Genomic DNA, 27,418 nt, shown 5'->3' on the forward strand with positions numbered 1-27,418 from the left:
TAAATAAAATACCAAAAAGTACAGTAAATATATATTACACACCCTATGTAAAATATCACAAACTACACCAAATATACATTATATAATTTACATAAAATATCAAAAGGACACTAAATATATCTTATATATTGTACATAAAATATCAAAATGTACAGTAAATATATTTCGTATATTGTACATGTAATATTAACTAAAAGTACACCAAATACATTTTATATACGGTAAATAAAATATCAAAAAGTACAGTAAATTTATATTACATACTGTACATAAAATATCAAATAGTACAACAAATATGTGTTATATACACTGTAAATAAACTATCAAAAACTACAGTAATTAAATTTAATATACTGTACATAAAATATCAAATTTACACCAAATGTATATTATTTACTGTAAATAAAATATCAAAATGTACAGTAAATATATATTACACACCATATGAAAAATATCACAATCTACACCAAATATATATTATACAATTTACATAAAATATCAAAAGGACACCAAATATATCTTATATACTGTATATAAAATATGAAAAATTACAGTAAATATATTTCATATATTGTACATATAATATTAACTAAAAGTACACCAAATACATTTTATATAGTGTAAATAATATTTCAAAAAGTACAGTAAATATATATTACACACCATATGTAAAATATAACAATCTACACCAAATATATATTATATAATTTACATATAATATCAAAAGGACACCAAATATATCCTATATACTGTACATAAAATATCAAAAAGTACAGTAAATATATTTCATATATTGTACATATAATATTAACTAAAAGCACACCAAATAAACTTTATATAGTGTAAATCAAATATGAAATATTACAGTGAATATATACTACATACTGTACATAAAATATCAAAAAGTACACCAAATATGTGTTATATATGCTGTAAATAAACTATCAAAAACTACAGTAATTATATTTAATATACTGTACATAAAATATCAAAAATCACACCAAATATATATTATTTACTGTAAATAAAATACCAAAAAGTACAGTAAATATATATTACACACCCTATGTAAAATATCACAAACTACACCAAATATATATTATATAATTTATATAAAATATCAAAAGGACACAAAATATACCTTATATACTGTACATAAAATATCAAAATTTACAGTAAATATATTTCATATATTATACATATAATATTAACTAAAAGTACACCAAATACGTTTTATATACTGTAAATAAAATATCAAAAATTACAGTGAATATATATTACATACCGTACATAAAATATCAAAAAGTACAGCAAATAATGTTATATATACTGTAAATAAACTATCAAAACTACAGTAATTATATATAATATACTGTACATAAAATATCAAAAATTACACCAAATGTATATTATATACTTTAAATACGATATCAAAAAGTACAGTAAATATATATTACACAGCCTATGTTAAATATCACAAACTACACCAAATATATATTATATAATTTACATAAATTATCAAAGGGACACCAAGTATATCTTATATACTGTACATAAAATATCAAAAAGTACAGTAAATATATTTCATATATTGTACATATGATATTAACTAAAAGTACACCAAATACATTTTATATACTGTATATAAAATATCAAAAATTACACTAAATATATATTACATACTGTACATAAAATATCAAAATGTACACCAAATATGTGTTATATATACTGTAAACTATCAAAAAGTACAGTAAATATATTTAATATATTGTACATAAAATATCAAAAATCACACCAAATGTATATTATATACCGTAAATAAAATATCAAAAAGGACAGTGAATATATATGACACACACTATGTAAAATATCAAAAACTACACCAAATATATATTATATAATTTACAATAAATATCAAAAGGACACCAAATATATCTTATGTGCTGTACATAAAATATCAAAAATAACAGTAAATATATTTCATATATTGTACATATAATATTAACTAAAAGTACACCAAATACGTTTTATATACTGTAAATAAAATATCAAAAATTACAGTAAATATATATTACATACTGTACATAAAATATCAAAAAGTACACCAAATATGTGTTATATATACTGTAAACTATCAAAAACTACAGTAATTATATTTAATATACTGTACATAAAATATCAAAAATTACACCTCATGTATATTATATACTGTAAATAAGATATCAAAAATACAGTAAATATATATTACACACCCTATGTAAAATATCACAAACTACACGAAATATATATTATATAATTTACATAAAATATCAAAAGGACACCAAATATATCTTATATACTGTACATAAAATAGCAAAAAGTACAGTAAATATATTTCATATATTGTACATATAATATTAACTAAAAGTACACCAAATACATTTTATATACTGTAAATAAAATATGAAAAGTACACTAAATATATATTACATACTGTACATAAAATATCAAAAAGTTCACCAAATATGTGTTATATATACTGTAAATAAACTATCAAAAACTACAGTAATTATATGCAATATACTGTACATAAAATATCAAAAATTACTTGAAATGTACATTATATAGTGTAAATAAAATATCCAAAATACAGTAAATATATATTACACACACTATGTAAAATATCCAAATTTACACCAAATATATATTATATAATTTACAAAAAATATCGGAAGGACACCAAATATACCTTATATACTGTACGTAAAATAATAAAAACTCCAGTAAATATATTTCATATATCGTACATATAATATTAACTGAAAATACACGAAATACATTTTATATACTTTAAATAAAATGTCAAAAATTACAGTAAATATATATTACATACTGTACATAAAATATCAAAAAGTACACCAAATAAGTGTTATATACACTCTAATTATAAAAAACTACATTAATTATATTCAATGTACGTTATAAAAATTATCAAAAATTACACAAAATATAAATTATATACTGTAAATAAAATATCAAAAAGGACAGTAAATATATACTACACACCCTATGTAAAATATCAAAAACTACACCAAATATATATTATATAATTTACATAAAATATCAAAAGGACACCAAATATATCTTATATACTGTACATAAATTATAAAAAAGTACAGTATATATATTTCATATATTGTACATATATTATTAACTAAAAGTACACCAAATACATTTGATATAGTGTAAATAAAATATCAAAAATTACAGTAAATATATATTACATACTGTACATAAAATATCAAAAAGTACACCAAATATGTGTTATATATACTGTAAACTATCAAAAACTACAGTAATTATATTTAATATACTGTACATAAAATATCAAAAATCACACCAAATGTATATTATATACTGTAAATAAAATATCAAAAAGGACAGAGAATATATATGACACACACTATGTAAAATATCAAAAACTACACCAAATATATATTATATAATTTACAATAAATATCAAAAGGACACCAAATATATCTTATATACTGTACATAAAATATCAAAAACTACAGTAAATATATTTCATATATTGTACATATAATATTAACTAAAAGTACACCAAATACATTTTATATACTGTAAATAAGATATCAAAAAGTGCAGTAAATATATATTACATACTGTACATAAAATATCAAAAAGTACACCAAATATATTTTATATATAAAGTAAATAAACTATCAAAACTACAGTACTTATATTTAATGTACTGTACATAAAATATCAAAAATTACACCAAACGTATATTATATACTGTAAATAAAATATCAGAAAGGACAGTAAATATGTACTACACACCCTATGTAAAATATCAAAAACTACACCAAATATATATTATATAACTTACATAAAATATCAAAAGGACACCAAATATATCTTATACTGTACATAAAATATCAAAAAGTACAGTAAATACATTTAATATATTGTACATATAATATTAACTAAAAGTACACCAAATACAGTTTATATAGTGTAAATAAGATATCACAAAGTACAATAAATATATATTACATACTGTACATAAAATATCAAAAAGTTCACCAAATATGTGTTTTATATACTGTAGATAAACTATCAAAATCTACAGTAATTATATTTAATATACTGTACATAAAATATCAAAAATTAAACCAAATGTATATTGTAGACTGTAAATAAAATATCAAAAAGGACAGTAAATATATACGACGCACCCTATGTAAAATATCAAAAACTACACCAAATATATATTACATAATTTACATAAAATATCAAAAGGACACCAAATATATCTTATATACTGTACATAAAATACCAAAAGTACAGTAAATATATTACATATATTGTACATATAATATTAACTAAAAGTACACCAAATACATTTTATATACTGTAAATAAAATATCAAATTACAGTAAATATATATTACATACTGTACATAAAATATCAAAAAGTACACCAAATATTTGTTATATATACTGTAAATAAACTATCAAAAAGTACAGTAATTATATTTAATATACTGTACGTAAAATATCAAAAATTACACCATATGTATATTATATACTCTAAATAAAATATGAAAAAGGACAGTAAATATATATTACACTCTGTGTAAAATATCAAAAACTACACCAAATATATAATATATAATTTACATAAAATATCAAAAGGACACCAAATATATATTATATACTGTACATAAAATATCAGAAAGTACAGCAAATACATTTCATATATTGTTTATGTAATATTAACTAAAAGTACACCAAATACATTTTATATACTGTAAATAAAATATCAAAAAGTACAGTAAATATATATTACATAATGTACATAAAATATAAAAAAGTACACCAAATATGTGTTATATATACTGTAAATTAACTATCAAAAACTGCAGTAATTATATTTAATGTACTGTACATAAAATATCAAAAATTTCACCAAATGTATATTATATAATGTAAATAAAATATGAAAAAGGACAGTAAATACCTATTACACTCTGTGTAAAATATCAAAAACTACACAAAATATATATTATGTAATTGACATAAAATATCAAAAGGACACCAAATATATATTATATACTGTACATGAAATATCAAAAAGTACAGCAAATGTATTTCATATATTGTACATATAATATTAACTAAAAGTCCACCAAATGTATTTTATATAGTGTAAATAAAATATCAAAAAGTACAGTAAATATATATTACATACTGTACATAAAATACCAAAAAGTACACCAAATATGTGTTATATATATTGTAAATAAACTATCAAACACTGCAGGAATTATATTTAATGTAATGTACATAAAATATCAAAAATTACACCAAATGTATATTATGTACTGTAAATAAAATATCAAAAAGTACAGTAAATATATATTACACACCCTATGTAAAATATCAAAAACTACACCAAATATATATTATATAATTGACATAAAATATCATAAGGACACCAAATACATCTTCTTTACTGTACATAAAATATCAAAATGTACAGTAAATATATTTCATAAATTGTTCATATAATATTAACTAAAAGTACACAAAATACACTTTATATACTGTAAATAAAATATCAAAATGTAAAAAGTACACCAAATATGTGTTATATATACTGTAAATAAACTATGAAAAACTACGGTAATTATATTTAATATACTGTACATAAAATATCAATAATGACACCAAATGTTTATTATATACTGTAAATAAAATATCAAAAAGACAGTAAATATATATGACACACCCTATGTAAAGTATCAAAAACTACACCAAACATATATAATATAATTTAGAAAAAATACCAAAAGGACACCAAATATATCTTCTTTACTGTACATAAAATATCAAAAAGTACAGTAAATATATTTCATATATTGTTCATATAATATTAACTAAAAGTGCACCAAATACATTTTATATACTGTAAATAAAATTTCAAAAATACAGGAAATATATGTTACATACTGTACATAAAATATCAAAAAGTACACCAAATATGTGTTATATAATCTGTAAATTAACAATCACAAAATACAGTAATTTTATTTAATATACTGTACATAAAATATCAAAAATTACAGCAAATGTATATTATAAACTCTAAATAAAATATATAAAAGGACAGTAAATATATATGACACATCCTATGTAAAATATCAAAAACTACACCAAATATATATTATATTACTTACATAAAATATCAAAAGGACACCAAATATATCTTATATACTGTACATAAAATATCAAAATACAGTAAATATATTTCATATATTGTACATATAATATTAACTAAAACTACACCAAATTCATTTTTTATACTGTAAATAAAATATCAAAATACAGTAAATATATATTACATACTCTACATAAAATATCAAAAAGTAAACCAAATATGTGTTATATACTGTAAATAAACTATCAAAAACTACAGTAATTATATTAAATATACTGTACTTAAAATATCAAAAATTACACCAAATGTATATTATATACCCTAAATAAAATATGAAAAAGGACAGTAAATACATATTACACTCTGTGTAAAATATCAAAAACTACACCAAATATATATTATATAATTGACATAAAATATCAAAAGGACACCAAATATATATTATATACTGTACATGAAGTATCAAAAAGTACAGCAAATGTATTTCATATATTGTACATATAATGTTAACTAAAATACACCAAATATATTTTATATAGTGTAAATAAAATATCAAAAAGTACAGTAAATATATATTACATACTGTACATAAAATACCAAAAAGTACACCAAATATGTGTTATATATACTGTAAATAAACTATCAAACACTGCCGCAATTATATTTAATATACTGTACCTAAAACATCCAAAATTACACCAAATGTATATTATATACTGTAAATAAAATATCAAAAATACAGTAAATTTATATTACACACCCTATGTTAAATATCAAAAACTACACCAAAGATATATTATATAATTTAGAAAAAATATCAAAGGGACACCAAATACATCTTCTTTACTGTACATAAAATATCAAAAAGTACAGTAAATATATTTCATATATTGTTCATATAATATTAACTAAAAGTACACCAAATACATTTTATATACTGTAAATAAGATATCAAAAAGTACAGTAAATATATATTACATACTGTACATAAAATATCAAAAAGTACACCAAACATGTGTTATATATACTGTCAATAAACTATCAAAAACTACAGTACTTATATTTAATATACTGTACATAAAATATCAAAAATTACACCAAACGTATATTATATACTGTAAATAAAATGTCAGAAAGGACAGTAAATATATACTACACACCCAATGTAAAATATCAAAATCTACACCGAATATATATTATATAATTTACATAAAATATCAAAAGGACACCAAATATAACTTATATACTGTACATAAAATATCAAAAAGTACAGTAAATACATTTCATATATTGTACATATAATATTAACTAAAAGTACACAAATTACATTTTATATACTGTAAATAAAATATCAAAATGCAAAAAGTACACCAAATATGTGTTATATATACTGTAAATAAACTATGAAAGCTGCAGTTATTATATTTAATATACTGTACATAAAATATCAAAAATTACACAAAATGTATATTATATACTGTAAATAAAATATCAAAAATTACAGTAAATATATATTACACATTCTATTTAAAATATCAAACACTACACCAAAAATATATATTATAATTTACATAAAATATCAAAAGTACACTTAATATATTTTATATACTGTACATAAAATATGAAAATGTACAGTAAATATATTTCATATATTGAACATATAATATTTAATAAAGTACACCAAATACATTGTATATACTGTAAAAAAAATTTCCAAAAGTACAGTAAATATATATTACATACTGTACATAAAATATCAAAAAGTACACAAAATATGTGTTATATATACTGTGAATAAACTATAAAAACTACAGTAAATATATTTAATACACTGTACATAAAATATCAAAAATTACACAAAATGTATATTATATAGTGTAAATATAATATCAAAAATTACGGTAAATATATATTACACATTCTTTTTAAAATATCAAAAACGACACCAAAAATATACTTTATAATTTAAACAAAATATCAAAAGTACACTTAATATATTTTATATACTGTACATAAATTATGAAAATGTACAGTAAATCTATTTCATATATTGTACATATAGTATTAAATAAAGTACACCAAATACATTTTATATACTGTAAATAAAATATACAAATGTACAGTAAATATATATTACATACTGTACATAAAATATCAAAAAGTACACCAAATATGTGTTATATATACTGTAAATAAGCTATCAAAAACTACAGTAATTATATTTAATATACTGTACATAAAATATCAAAAATTACACTAAATGCATATTATATACTGTAAATAAAATATCAAATAGTACAGCAAATATTTATTACACACTCTATGTAAAATATCAAAAACTACACCAAATATATGTTATATAATTTGCCTAAAATATCAAAAGTACACCAAATATATATTATATACTCTACATTAAATATCAAAATGCACAGTAAATTTATTTCATATATTGTACATATAATATTAACTGAAAGTACACCAAATACATTTTATATACCTAAAATAAAATATCCAAAAGCACAGTAAATATATATTACATACTGTACAAAAAATATCAAAAAGTACACCAAATATGTGTTATATATACTGTAAATAAACAATCAAAAACTACAGTAATTATATTTAATATACTGCACATAAAATATCAAAAATTACACGAAATGTATACTATATACTGTAAAAAAAATCTAAAGTTACAGTAAATATATATTACACACTCTATGTAAAATATCAAAAACTACGCCAAACATATATTATATAATTTACATAAAATATCAAAAGTACACCAAATAGAGATTATATACTGTACATAAAATATTAAAAAGTCCAGTAAATATATTTCATATATTGTACATATAATATTAACTAATAGTACACCAAATACATTTTATATACAGTAAATAAAATATCCAGTAGTTCAGTAAATATATATTACATACTGTACATAAAATATCAAAAAGTACACCAAATATGTGTTATATGTACTATAAATAAACTATAAAAACTACAGTAATTATATTTCATATACTGTACATAAAATATCAAAAATTACACTAAATGCTTATTATATACTGTAAATAAAATATCAAATAGTACAGTAAATATTTATTACACACTCTATGTAAAATATCAAAAACTACACCAAATATGTGTTATATATACTGTAAATAAACAATCAAAAATTACAGTAATTATATTTAATATACTGTACATAAAATATCAAAAATTACACGAAATGTATACTATATACTGTAAAAAAAATCTAAAATTACAGAAAATATATATTACACACTAAATGTAAAATATCAAGAACTACGCCAAATATGTATTATATAATTTACATAAAATATCAAATGTACACCAAATATATATTATATACTGTACATAAAATATCAAAAAGTACAGTAAATATATTGCAAATATAGTACATATAATATTAACTAAAAGTACACCAAATATATTTTATATACTGTAAATAATATATCCAAAAGTACAGTAAATATATATTACAAACTGTACATAAAATATCAAAAAGTACACCAAATATGTGTTATATATACTGTAAATAAACAATCAAGAAATACAGAAGTTTTATTTAATATACTGTACATAAAATATCAAAAATTACACGAAATGTATACTATATACTGTAAAAAAAATCTAAAATTACAGTAAATATATATTACACAATCTATGTAAAATATCAAAAACTACACCAAATATATGTTATATAATTTACATAAACTATCAAAAGTACACCAAATAGATATAATATACTGTACATAAAATATCAAAAAGTACAGTAAATACATTTCATATATTGTCTATATAATATTAACTAAAAGTACACCAAATACATTTTATATACTGTAAATAAAATATCCAATAGTACCGTAAATATATATTACATACTGTACATAAAATATCAAAAAGTACAACAAATATGTGTTATATATACTGTAAACAATGAAAAAGTACAGTAATTATATTTAATATACTGTACATAAGATATCAACAATTACACGAAATGTATATTATATAGTGTAAAAAATATATCTAAAATTACAGTAAATATAAATTACACACTCTATGTAAAATATCAAAAACTATGCCAAATATATATTATATAATTTACATAAAATATAAAAAGTACACCAAATAGATATTATATACTGGACATAAAATATCAAAAAGTACAATAAATATATTTCATATATTGTACGTATAATATTAACTAAAAGTACACCAAATATATTTTATATACTGTAAATAAAATATCCAATAGTACAGTAAATATATATTACATACTGTACATAAAATAACAAAAAGTACACCAAATATGTGTTATATATACTGTAAATAAACTATAAATAGTACAGTAATTATATTTAATATACTGTACATAAAATATGAAAAATTACACAAAATGCATAATATATACTGTAAATAAAATATCAAATAGTACAGTAACTATTTATTACACACTCTATGTAAAATATCAAAAACTACACCAAATATATTTTATATAATTTACATAAAATATCAAAAGTACACCAAATATATATTATATACTGTACATAAAATATCAAAAATTACACGAAATGTATACTATATATTGTAAAAAATATCTAAAATTACAGTAAATATATATTACACCCTCTATGTAAAATATCAAAAACTACGCCAAATATATATTATATAATTTACATAAAATATCAAAATTACACCAAATATATATTATATACTGTACATAAAATATCAAAAATTACAGTAAATATATTGCAAATATTGTACATATAATATTTTCTAAAAGTACACCAAATACATTTTATATACTGTAAATAAAATATCCAAAATCACAGTAAATATATATTACATACTGTACATTAAATATCAAAAAGTACACCAAATATGTGTTATATATACTGTAAATAAACAATCAAAAACTACAGTAATTATGTTTAATATACAGTACATAAAATATGAAATATTACACGAAATGTATACTATATACTGTACAAAAATATCTAAAATTACATTAAATATATATTACACACTGTATGTAAAATATCAAAAACTACGCCAAATATATATTATATAATTGACATAAAATATCAAAAGTACACCAAATAGATATTATATACTGTACATAAAATATCAAAAAGTACAGTAAATATATATTCTATACTGTATATTAAATATCAAAATGCACAGTAAATCTATTTCATATATTGTACATATAATATTAACTGAAAGTACACCAAATACATTTTATATAATGTAAATAAAATGTCCAAAAGCACAGTAAATATATATTACATACTGTACATAAAATATCAAAAAGAACACCAAATATGTGTTATATATACTGTAAATAAACAATCAAAAAATACAGTAATTATATTTAATATACCGTACATAAAATATCAAAAATTACACGAAATGTATACTATATACCGTAAAAAAAAATCTAAAATTACAGTAAATATATATTACACACTCTATGTAAAATATCAAAAACTACACCAAATATATATTATATAATTTACATAAAATATCAAAAGTACACCAAATAGATATTATATACTGTACATAAAATATCAAAAAGTACAGAAAATATATTTCATATAATGTACATATAATATTAACTAAAAGTACACTAAATACATTGTATATACTGTAAATAAAATATCCAATTGTACAGTAAATATATATTACATACTGTACATAAAATATCAAAAAGTACACAAAATATGTGTTATATATACTGTAAATAAGCTATCAAAAACTACAGTAATTATATTTAATATACTGTACATAAAATATCAAAAATTACACTAAATGCATATTATATACTGTAAATAAAACATCAAATAGTACAGCAAATATTTATTACACGCTCTATGTAAAATATCAGAAACTACACCAAATACATGTTATATAATTTACATAAAATATCAAAAGTACGCAAAATATATATTATATACTGTACATAAAATATCAAAATGCACACTAAACCTATTTCATATATTGTACATATAACATTAACTGAAAGTACACCAAATACATTTTAAGTACTGTAAATTAAATATCCAAAAGCACAGTAAATATATATTACATAGTGTACATAAAATATCAAAAAGTACACCAAATATGTGTTATATATACTGTAAATAAACAATCAAAAACTACAGTAATTGTATTTAATATACTGTACATAAATTATCAAAAATTACACGAAATGTATACTATATACTGTAAAAAAATCTAAAGTTACAGTAAATACATATTACACACTCTATGTAAAATATCAAAAACTACGCCAAATATATATTATCTAATTTACATAAAATATAAAAAGTACACCAAATAGATATTATATACAGTACATAAAATATCAAAATGTACAGTAAATATATTTCATATATTGTACATATAATATTAACTAAAGGAACACCAGATACGTTTTTTATTCTGTAAATAAAATATCCAATAGTACAGTAAATATATATTACATACTGTACATAAAATATCAAAATGTACACCAAATATGTGTTATATATACTCTAAATAAACTATAATAACTACAGTAGTTATATTTAATATAATGTACATAAAATATCAAAAATTACACTAAATGCATGCTATATACTGTAAATAAAATATCAAATATTACAGTAAATATTTATAACACACTCTATGTAAAATATCAAAAACTACACCAAATATATGTTATATAATTTACATAAACTATCAAAAGTACACCAAATATATATTATTTACTGTACATAAAATATCAAAAATTACACGAAATGTATACCATATACTGTAAATAAAATCTAAAATTACTGTAAATATATATTACACACTCTATGTAAAATATCAAAAACTACGCCAAATATATATTATATAATTTACATAAAATATCAAATCTACACCAAATATATATTATTTACTGTACATAAAATATCAAAAAGGACCGTAAATATATTGCAAATATTGTACATATAATATTAACTAAAAGTACACCAATACATTTTATATACTGTAAATAAAATATCCAAAAGAACAGTAAATATATATTACATACTGTACATAAAATATCAAAAAGTACACCAAATAGGTGTTATATATACTGTGAATAAACTATAAAAACTACAGTAACTATATTTAATACACTGTACATAAAATATCAAAAATTACACAAAATGTATATTATATAGTGTAAATAAAATATCAAAAATTACGGTAAATATATATTACACATTCTTTTTAAAATATCAAAAACTACACCAAAAATATACTTTATAATTTAAACAAAATATCAAAAGTACACTTAATATATTTTATATACTGTACAGAAAATATGAAAATGTACAGTAAATCTATTTCATATAGTGTACATATAGTATTAAATAAAGTACACCAAATACATTTTATATACTGTAAATAAAATATACAAATGTACAGTAAATATATATTACATACTGTACATAAAATATCAAAAAGTACACCAAATATGTGTTATATATACTGTAAATAAGCTATCAAAAACTACAGTAATTATATTTAATATACTGTACATAAAATATCAAAAATTACACTAAATGCATATTATATACTGTAAATAAAATATCAAATAGTACAGCAAATATTTATTACACACTCTATGTAAAATATCAAAAACTACACCATATATATGTTATATAATTTGCATAAAATATCAAAAGTACAGCAAATATATATTATATACTCTACATTAAATATCAAAATGCACAGTAAATTTATTTCATATATTGTACATATAATATTAACTGAAAGTACACCAAATACATTTTATATACCTAAAATAAAATATCCAAAAGCACAGTAAATATATATTACATACTGTACAAAAAATATCAAAAAGTACACCAAATATGTGTTATATATACTGTAAATAAACAATCAAAAACTACAGTAATTATATTTAATATACTGCACATAAAATATCAAAAATTACACGAAATGTATACTATATACTGTAAAAAAAATCTAAAGTTACAGTAAATATATATTACACACTCTATGTAAAATATCAAAAACTACGCCAAATATATATTATATAATTTACATAAAATATCAAAAGTACACCAAATAGAGATTATATACTGTACATAAAATATTAAAAAGTCCAGTAAATATATTTCATATATTGTACATATAATATTAACTAATAGTACACCAAATACATTTTATATACAGTAAATAAAATATCCAGTAGTTCAGTAAATATATATTACATACTGTACATAAAATATCAAAAAGTACACCAAATATGTGTTATATGTACTGTAAATAAACTATAAAAACTACAGCAATTATATTTCATATACTGTACATAAAATATCAAAAATTACACTAAATGCTTATTATATACTGTAAATAAAATATCAAATAGTACAGTAAATATTTATTACACACTCTATGTAAAATATCAAAAACTACACCAAATATGTGTTATATATACTGTAAATAAACAATCAAAAATTACAGTAATTATATTTAATATACTGTACATAAAATATCAAAAATTACACGAAATGTATACTATATATTGTAAAAAAAATCTAAAATTACAGAAAATATATATTACACACTAAATGTAAAATATCAAGAACTACGCCAAATATGTATTATATAATTTACATAAAATATCAAATGTACACCAAATATATATTATATACTGTACATAAAATATCAAAAAGTACAGTAAATATATTGCAAATATAGTACATATAATATTAACTAAAAGTACACCAAATATATTTTATATACTGTAAATAATATATCCAAAAGTACAGTAAATATATATTACAAACTGTACATAAAATATCAAAAAGTACACCAAATATGTGTTATATATACTGTAAATAAACAATCAAGAAATACAGAAGTTTTATTTAATATACTGTACATAAAATATCAAAAATTACACGAAATGTATACTATATACTGTAAAAAAAATCTAAAATTACAGTAAATATATATTACACAATCTATGTAAAATATCAAAAACTACACCAAATATATGTTATATAATTTACATAAACTATCAAAAGTACACCAAATAGATATAATATACTGTACATAAAATATCAAAAAGTACAGTAAATATATTTCATATATTGTCTATATAATATTAACTAAAAGTACACCAAATACATTTTATATACTGTAAATAAAATATCCAATAGTACCGTAAATATATATTACATACTGTACATAAAATATCAAAAAGTACAACAAATATGTGTTATATATACTGTACATAAGCTATCAAAAACTACAGTAATTAAATTTAATATACTGTACATAAAATATCAAAAATTACACTAAATGCGTATTATATACTGTAAATAAAATATGAAAAAGGACAGTAAATATATATTACACACTCTATCTAAAATATCAAAAACTACACCAAATATATGTTATATAATTTACATAAAATATCAAAAGTACACCAAATATATATTATATACTGTACATAAAATATCAAAAAGTACAGTAAATATATTGCAGATATTGTACATATAATATTAACTAAAAGTACACCAAATACATTTTATATACTGTAAATAAAATATCCAAAAGTACAGTAAATATATATTACATACTGTACACAAAATATCAAAAAGTACACCAAATATGTGTTGTATATACTGTAAATAAACCATAAAATCTACAATAATTATATTTAATATACTGTACGTAAAATATCAAAAATTACACTAAATGCATATTATATACTGTAAATAAAATATCAAATAGTACAGTAAATATTTATTACACACTCTATGTAAAATATCAAAAACTACACCAAATATATGTTATATAATTAACATAAAATATCAAATGTACACCAAATACATATTATAAGCTGTACATAAAATATCAAAAATTACACGAAATGTATGCTATATACTGTAAAAAAATCTAAAATTACAGTAAATATATATTACACACTCTATGTAAAATATCAAAAACTACACCAAATATATATTATATAATTTACATAAAATATCAAAGTACACCAAATATATTTTATATAATGTACATAAAATATCAAAAAGTATAGTAAAAGTATTGCAAATATTGTACGTATAATATTAACTAAAAGTACACCAAATACATTTTATATACTGTAAATAAAATATCCAAAAGTACAGTAAATATATATTACATAATGTTCATAAAATATCAAAAAGTACACCAAATATGTGTTATATATACTGTAAATAAACTATAAAAACTGTAGTAATTATATTTAATATACTGTACATAAAATATCGAAAATTAGACAAAATGTATATTGTATACTGTTAATAAAATATCAAAAATTACAGTAAATATATATTACACATTCTATTTAAAATATCAAAACAACACCAAAAATATATTTTATAATTTACATAAAATATCAAAAGGACACCGAATATATCTGATATACTGTACATAAAATATGAAAATGTACAGTAAATATATTTCATATATTGTACATATAATATTAAATAAAGTACACCAAATATATTTTATATACTGTAAATAAACCATCCAAAAATACAGTAAATATGTATTACATACTGTAAATAAAATATCAAAAAGTACACCAAATGTGTTATATATAATGTAAATAAGCTATCAAAAACTACAGTAATTATATTTAATATACTGTACAAAAAATATCAAAAGTTACACGAAATGCATATTATATACTGTAAATAAAATATCAAATAGTACAGTGAATATTTATTACACACTCCATGTAAAATATCAAAAACTACACCAAATATATGTTATACAATTTACATAAAATATCAAAAGTACACCAAATATATATTATATACTGTACATAAAATATCAAAATGCACAGTATATCTATTTCATATATTGTACATATAATATTAACTGAAAGTACACCAAATACATTTTATATACTGTAAATAAAATATCCAAAAGCACAGTAAATATATATTACATACTGTACATAAAATATCAAAAAGTACACCAAATATGTGTTATATATACTGTAAACAATGAAAAAGTACAGTAATTATATTTAATATACTGTACATAAAATATCAACAATTACACGAAATGTATATTATATAGTGTAAAAAATATATCTAAAATTACAGTAAATATAAATTACATACTCTATGTAAAATATCAAAAACTATGCCAAATATATATTATATAATTTACATAAAATATAAAAAGTACACCAAATAGATATTATATACTGGACATAAAATATCAAAAAGTACAATAAATATATTTCATATATTGTACGTATAATATTAACTAAAAGTACACCAAATATATTTTATATACTGTAAATAAAATATCCAATAGTACAGTAAATATATATTACATACTGTACATAAAATAACAAAAAGTACACCAAATATGTGTTATATATACTGTAAATAAACTATAAATAGTACAGTAATTATATTTAATATACTGTACATAAAATATGAAAAATTACACAAAATGCATATTATATACTGTAAATAAAATATCAAATAGTACAGTAACTATTTATTACACACTCTATGTAAAATATCAAAAACTACACCAAATATATTTTATATAATTTACATAAAATATCAAAAGTACACCAAATATATATTATATACTGTACATAAAATATCAAAAATTACACGAAATGTATACTATATATTGTAAAAAATATCTAAAATTACAGTAAATATATATTACACCCTCTATGTAAAATATCAAAAACTACGCCAAATATATATTATATAATTTACATAAAATATCAAAATTACACCAAATATATATTATATACTGTACATAAAATATCAAAAATTACAGTAAATATATTGCAAATATTGTACATATAATATTTTCTAAGGGTACACCAAATACATTTTATATACTGTAAATAAAATATCCAAAATCACAGTAAATATATATTACATACTGTACATTAAATATCAAAAAGTACACCAAATATGTGTTATATATACTGTAAATAAACAATCAAAAACTACAGTAATTATGTTTAATATACAGTACATAAAATATGAAATATTACACGAAATGTATACTATATACTGTACAAAAATATCTAAAATTACATTAAATATATATTACACACTGTATGTAAAATATCAAAAACTACGCCAAATATATATTATATAATTTACATAAAATATCAAAAGTACACCAAATAGATATTATATACTGTACATAAAATATCAAAAAGTACAGTAAATATATATTATATACTGTATATTAAATATCAAAATGCACAGTAAATCTATTTCATATATTGTACATATAATATTAACTGAAAGTACACCAAATACATTTTATATAATGTAAATAAAATGTCCAAAAGCACAGTAAATATATATTACATACTGTACATAAAATATCAAAAAGAACACCAAATATGTGTTATATATACTGTAAATAAACAATCAAAAAATACAGTAATTATATTTAATATACCGTACATAAAATATCAAAAATTACACGAAATGTATACTATATACCGTAAAAAAAAATCTAAAATTACAGTAAATATATATTACACACTCTATGTAAAATACCAAAAACTACACCAAATATATATTATATAATTTACATAAAATATCAAAAGTACACCAAATAGATATTATATACTGTACATAAAATATCAAAAAGTACAGAAAATATATTTCATATAATGTACATATAATATTAACTAAAAGTACACCAAATACATTGTATATACTGTAAATAAAATATCCAATTGTACAGTAAATATATATTACATACTGTACATAAAATATCAAAAAGTACACAAAATATGTGTTATATATACTGTAAATAAGCTATCAAAAACTACAGTAATTATATTTAATATACTGTACATAAAATATCAAAAATTACACTAAATGCATATTATATACTGTAAATAAAACATCAAATAGTACAGCAAATATTTATTACACGCTCTATGTAAAATATCAGAAACTACACCAAATACATGTTATATAATTTACATAAAATATCAAAAGTACGCAAAATATATATTATATACTGTACATAAAATATCAAAATGCACACTAAACCTATTTCATATATTGTACATATAACATTAACTGAAAGTACACCAAATACATTTTAAGTACTGTAAATTAAATATCCAAAAGCACAGTAAATATATATTACATAGTGTACATAAAATATCAAAAAGTACACCAAATATGTGTTATATATACTGTAAATAAACAATCAAAAACTACAGTAATTGTATTTAATATACTGTACATAAAATATCAAAAATTACACGAAATGTATACTATATACTGTAAAAAAATCTAAAGTTACAGTAAATACATATTACACACTCTATGTAAAATATCAAAAACTACGCCAAATATATATTATCTAATTTACATAAAATATAAAAAGTACACCAAATAGATATTATATACAGTACATAAAATATCAAAATGTACAGTAAATATATTTCATATATTGTACATATAATATTAACTAAAGGAACACCAGATACGTTTTTTATTCTGTAAATAAAATATCCAATAGTACAGTAAATATATATTACATACTGTACATAAAATATCAAAATGTACACCAAATATGTGTTATATATACTCTAAATAAACTATAATAACTACAGTAGTTATATTTAATATAATGTACATAAAATATCAAAAATTACACTAAATGCATGCTATATACTGTAAATAAAATATCAAATATTACAGTAAATATTTATAACACACTCTATGTAAAATATCAAAAACTACACCAAATATATGTTATATAATTTACATAAACTATCAAAAGTACACCAAATATATATTATTTACTGTACATAAAATATCAAAAATTACACGAAATGTATACCATATACTGTAAATAAAATCTAAAATTAAAGTAAATATATATTACACACTCTATGTAAAATATCAAAAACTACGCCAAATATATATTATATAATTTACATAAAATATCAAATCTACACCAAATATATATTATTTACTGTACATAAAATATCAAAAAGGACCGTAAATATATTGCAAATATTGTACATATAATATTAACTAAACGTACACCAATACATTTTATATACTGTAAATAAAATATCCAAAAGAACAGTAAATATATATTACATACTGTACATAAAATATCAAAAAGTACACCAAATAGGTGTTATATATACTGTGAATAAACTATAAAAACTACAGTAACTATATTTAATACACTGTACATAAAATATCAAAATTACACAAAATGTATATTATATAGTGTAAATAAAATATCAAAAATTACGGTAAATATATATTACACATTCTTTTTAAAATATCAAAAACTACACCAAAAATATACTTTATAATTTAAACAAAATATCAAAAGTACACTTAATATATTTTATATACTGTACATAAAATATGAAAATGTACAGTAAATCTATTTCATATAGTGTACATATAGTATTAAATAAAGTACACCAAATACATTTTATATACTGTAAATAAAATATACAAATGTACAGTAAATATATATTACATACTGTACATAAAATATCAAAAAGTACACCAAATATGTGTTATATATACTGTAAATAAGCTATCAAAAACTACAGTAATTATATTTAATATACTGTATATAAAATATCAAAAATTACACTAAATGCATATTATATACTGTAAATAAAATATCAAATAGTACAGCAAATATTTATTACACACTCTATGTAAAATATCAAAAACTACACCAAATATATGTTATATAATTTGCATAAAATATCAAAAGTACAGCAAATATATATTATATACTCTACATTAAATATCAAAATGCACAGTAAATTTATTTCATATATTGTACATATAATATTAACTGAAAGTACACCAAATACATTTTATATACCTAAAATAAAATATCCAAAAGCACAGTAAATATATATTACATACTGTACAAAAAATATCAAAAAGTACACCAAATATGTGTTATATATACTGTAAATAAACAATCAAAAACTACAGTAATTATATTTAATATACTGCACATAAAATATCAAAAATTACACGAAATGTATACTATATACTGTAAAAAAAATCTAAAGTTACAGTAAATATATATTACACACTCTATGTAAAATATCAAAAACTACGCCAAATATATATTATATAACTTACATAAAATATCAAAAGTACACCAAATAGAGATTATATACTGTACATAAAATATTAAAAAGTCCAGTAAATATATTTCATATATTGTACATATAATATTAACTAATAGTACACCAAATACATTTTATATACAGTAAATAAAATATCCAGTAGTACAGTAAATATATATTACATACTGTACATAAAATATCAAAAAGTACACCAAATATGTGTTATATGTACTGTAAATAAACTATAAAAACTACAGTAATTATATTTCATATACTGTACATAAAATATCAAAAATTACACTAAATGCTTATTATATACTGTAAATAAAATATCAAATAGTACAGTAAATATTTATTACACACTCTATGTAAAATATCAAAAACTACACCAAATATGTGTTATATATACTGTAAATAAACAATCAAGAAATACAGAAGTTTTATTTAATATACTGTACATAAAATATCAAAAATTACACGAAATGTATACTATATACTGTAAAAAAAATCTAAAATTACAGTAAATATATATTACACAATCTATGTAAAATATCAAAAACTACACCAAATATATGTTATATAATTTACATAAACTATCAAAAGTACACCAAATAGATATAATATACTGTACATAAAATATCAAAAAGTACAGTAAATATATTTCATATATTGTCTATATAATATTAACTAAAAGTACACCAAATACATTTTATATACTGTAAATAAAATATCCAATAGTACCGTAAATATATATTACATACTGTACATAAAATATCAAAAAGTACAACAAATATGTGTTATATATACTGTACATAAGCTATCAAAAACTACAGTAATTAAATTTAATATACTGTACATAAAATATCAAAAATTACACTAAATGCGTATTATATACTGTAAATAAAATATGAAAAAGGACAGTAAATATATATTACACACTCTATCTAAAATATCAAAAACTACACCAAATATATGTTATATAATTTACATAAAATATCAAAAGTACACCAAATATATATTATATACTGTACATAAAATATCAAAAAGTACAGTAAATATATTGCAGATATTGTACATATAATATTAACTAAAAGTACACCAAATACATTTTATATACTGTAAATAAAATATCCAAAAGTACAGTAAATATATATTACATACTGTACACAAAATATCAAAAAGTACACCAAATATGTGTTGTATATACTGTAAATAAACCATAAAATCTACAATAATTATATTTAATATACTGTACGTAAAATATCAAAAATTACACTAAATGCATATTATATACTGTAAATAAAATATCAAATAGTACAGTAAATATTTATTACACACTCTATGTAAAATATCAAAAACTACACCAAATATATGTTATATAATTAACATAAAATATCAAATGTACACCAAATACATATTATATGCTGTACATAAAATATCAAAAATTACACGAAATGTATGCTATATACTGTAAAAAAATCTAAAATTACAGTAAATATATATTACACACTCTATGTAAAATATCAAAAACTACACCAAATATATATTATATAATTTACATAAAATATCAAAGTACACAAAATATATTTTATATAATGTACATAAAATATCAAAAAGTATAGTAAATGTATTGCAAATATTGTACGTATAATATTAACTAAAAGTACACCAAATACATTTTATATACTGTAAATAAAATATCCAAAAGTACAGTAAATATATATTACATAATGTTCATAAAATATCAAAAAGTACACCAAATATGTGTTATATATACTGTGAATAAACTATAAAAACTGTAGTAATTATATTTAATATACTGTACATAAAATATCGAAAGTTAGACAAAATGTATATTGTATACTGTTAATAAAATATCAAAAATTACAGTAAATATATATTACACATTCTATTTAAAATATCAAAACTACACCAAAATATATTTTATAATTTACATAAAATATCAAAAGGACACCGAATATATCTGATATACTGTACATAAAATATGAAAATGTACAGTAAATATATTTCATATATTGTACATATAATATTAAATAAAGTACACCAAATATATTTTATATACTGTAAATAAACCATCCAAAAGTACAGTAAATATGTATTACATACTGTAAATAAAATATCAAAAAGTACACCAAATGTGTTATATATAATGTAAATAAGCTATCAAAAACTACAGTAATTATATTTAATATACTGTACATAATATATCAAAAGTTACACGAAATGCATATTATATACTGTAAATAAAATATCAAATAGTACAGTGAATATTTATTACACACTCCATGTAAAATATCAAAAACTACACCAAATATATGTTATACAATTTACATAAAATATCAAAAGTACACCAAATATATATTATATACTCTACATAAAATATCAAATTGCACAGTATATCTATTTCATATATTGTACATATAATATTAACTGAAAGTACACCAAATACATTTTATATACTGTAAATAAAATATCCAAAAGCACAGTAAATATATATTACATACTGTACATAAAATATCAAAAAGTACACCAAATATGTGTTATATATACTGTAAACAATGAAAAAGTACAGTAATTATATTTAATATACTGTACATAAAATATCAACAATTACACGAAATGTATATTATATAGTGTAAAAAATATATCTAAAATTACAGTAAATATAAATTACACACTCTATGTAAAATATCAAAAACTATGCCAAATATATATTATATAATTTACATAAAATATAAAAAGTACACCAAATAGATATTATATACTGGACATAAAATATCAAAAAGTACAATAAATATATTTCATATATTGTACGTATAATATTAACTAAAAGTACACCAAATATATTTTATATACTGTAAATAAAATATCCAATAGTACAGTAAATATATATTACATACTGTACATAAAATAACAAAAAGTACACCAAATATGTGTTATATATACTGTAAATAAACTATAAATAGTACAGTAATTATATTTAATATACTGTACATAAAATATGAAAAATTACACAAAATGCATATTATATACTGTAAATAAAATATCAAATAGTACAGTAACTATTTATTACACACTCTATGTAAAATATCAAAAACTACACCAAATATATTTTATATAATTTACATAAAATATCAAAAGTACACCAAATATATATTATATACTGTACATAAAATATCAAAAATTACACGAAATATATACTATATATTGTAAAAAATATCTAAAATTACAGTAAATATATATTACACCCTCTATGTAAAATATCAAAAACTACGCCAAATATATATTATATAATTTACATAAAATATCAAAATTACACCAAATATATATTATATACTGTACATAAAATATCAAAAATTACAGTAAATATATTGCAAATATTGTACATATAATATTTTCTAAAAGTACACCAAATACATTTTATATACTGTAAATAAAATATCCAAAATCACAGTAAATATATATTACATACTGTACATTAAATATCAAAAAGTACACCAAATATGTGTTATATATACTGTAAATAAACAATCAAAAACTACAGTAATTATGTTTAATATACAGTACATAAAATATGAAATATTACACGAAATGTATACTATATACTGTACAAAAATATCTAAAATTACATTAAATATATATTACACACTGTATGTAAAATATCAAAAACTACGCCAAATATATATTATATAATTGACATAAAATATCAAAAGTACACCAAATAGATATTATATACTGTACATAAAATATCAAAAAGTACAGTAAATATATATTATATACTGTATATTAAATATCAAAATGCACAGTAAATCTATTTCATATATTGTACATATAATATTAACTGAAAGTACACCAAATACATTTTATATAATGTAAATAAAATGTCCAAAAGCACAGTAAATATATATTACATACTGTACATAAAATATCAAAAAGAACACCAAATATGTGTTATATATACTGTAAATAAACAATCAAAAAATACAGTAATTATATTTAATATACCGTACATAAAATATCAAAAATTACACGAAATGTATACTATATACCGTAAAAAAAAATCTAAAATTACAGTAAATATATATTACACACTCTATGTAAAATATCAAAAACTACACCAAATATATATTATATAATTTACATAAAATATCAAAAGTACACCAAATAGATATTATATACTGTACATAAAATATCAAAAAGTACAGAAAATATATTTCATATAATGTACATATAATATTAACTAAAAGTACACCAAATACATTGTATATACTGTAAATAAAATATCCAATTGTACAGTAAATATATATTACATACTGTACATAAAATATCAAAAAGTACACAAAATATGTGTTATATATACTGTAAATAAGCTATCAAAAACTACAGTAATTATATTTAATATACTGTACATAAAATATCAAAAATTACACTAAATGCATATTATATACTGTAAATAAAACATCAAATAGTACAGCAAATATTTATTACACGCTCTATGTAAAATATCAGAAACTACACCAAATACATGTTATATAATTTAGATAAAATATCAAAAGTACGCAAAATATATATTATATACTGTACATAAAATATCAAAATGCACACTAAACCTATTTCATATATTGTACATATAACATTAACTGAAAGTACACCAAATACATTTTATGTACTGTAAATTAAATATCCAAAAGCACAGTAAATATATATTACATAGTGTACATAAAATATCAAAAAGTACACCAAATATGTGTTATATATACTGTAAATAAACAATCAAAAACTACAGTAATTGTATTTAATATACTGTACATAAAATATCAAAAATTACACGAAATGTATACTATATACTGTAAAAAAATCTAAAGTTACAGTAAATACATATTACACACTCTATGTAAAATATCAAAAACTACGCCAAATATATATTATCTAATTTACATAAAATATAAAATGTACACCAAATAGATATTATATACAGTACATAAAATATCAAAATGTACAGTAAATATATTTCATATATTGTACATATAATATTAACAAAAGGAACACCAGATACGTTTTTTATTCTGTAAATAAAATATCCAATAGTACAGTAAATATATATTACATACTGTACATAAAATATCAAAATGTACACCAAATATGTGTTATATATACTCTAAATAAACTATAATAACTACAGTAGTTATATTTAATATAATGTACATAAAATATCAAAAATTACACTAAATGCATGCTATATACTGTAAATAAAATATCAAATATTACAGTAAATATTTATAACACACTCTATGTAAAATATCAAAAACTACACCAAATATATGTTATATAATTTACATAAACTATCAAAAGTACACCAAATATATATTATTTACTGTACATAAAATATCAAAAATTACACGAAATGTATACCATATACTGTAAATAAAATCTAAAATTAAAGTAAATATATATTACACACTCTATGTAAAATATCAAAAACTACGCCAAATATATATTATATAATTTACATAAAATATCAAATCTACACCAAATATATATTATTTACTGTACATAAAATATCAAAATGACCGTAAATATATTGCAAATATTGTACATATAATATTAACTAAAAGTACACCAATACATTTTATATACTGTAAATAAAATATCCAAAAGAACAGTAAATATATATTACATACTGTACATAAAATATCAAAAAGTACACCAAATAGGTGTTATATATACTGTGAATAAACTATAAAAACTACAGTAACTATATTTAATACACTGTACATAAAATATCAAAAATTACACAAAATGTATATTATATAGTGTAAATAAAATATCAAAAATTACGGTAAATATATATTACACATTCTTTTTAAAATATCAAAAACTACACCAAAAATATACTTTATAATTTAAACAAAATATCAAAAGTACACTTAATATATTTTATATACTGTACATAAAATATGAAAA

Source organism: Pan paniscus, chromosome 22, assembly GCF_029289425.2.
Source record: "Pan paniscus chromosome 22, NHGRI_mPanPan1-v2.0_pri, whole genome shotgun sequence".
Taxonomy (NCBI): Eukaryota; Metazoa; Chordata; class Mammalia; order Primates; family Hominidae; genus Pan; species Pan paniscus.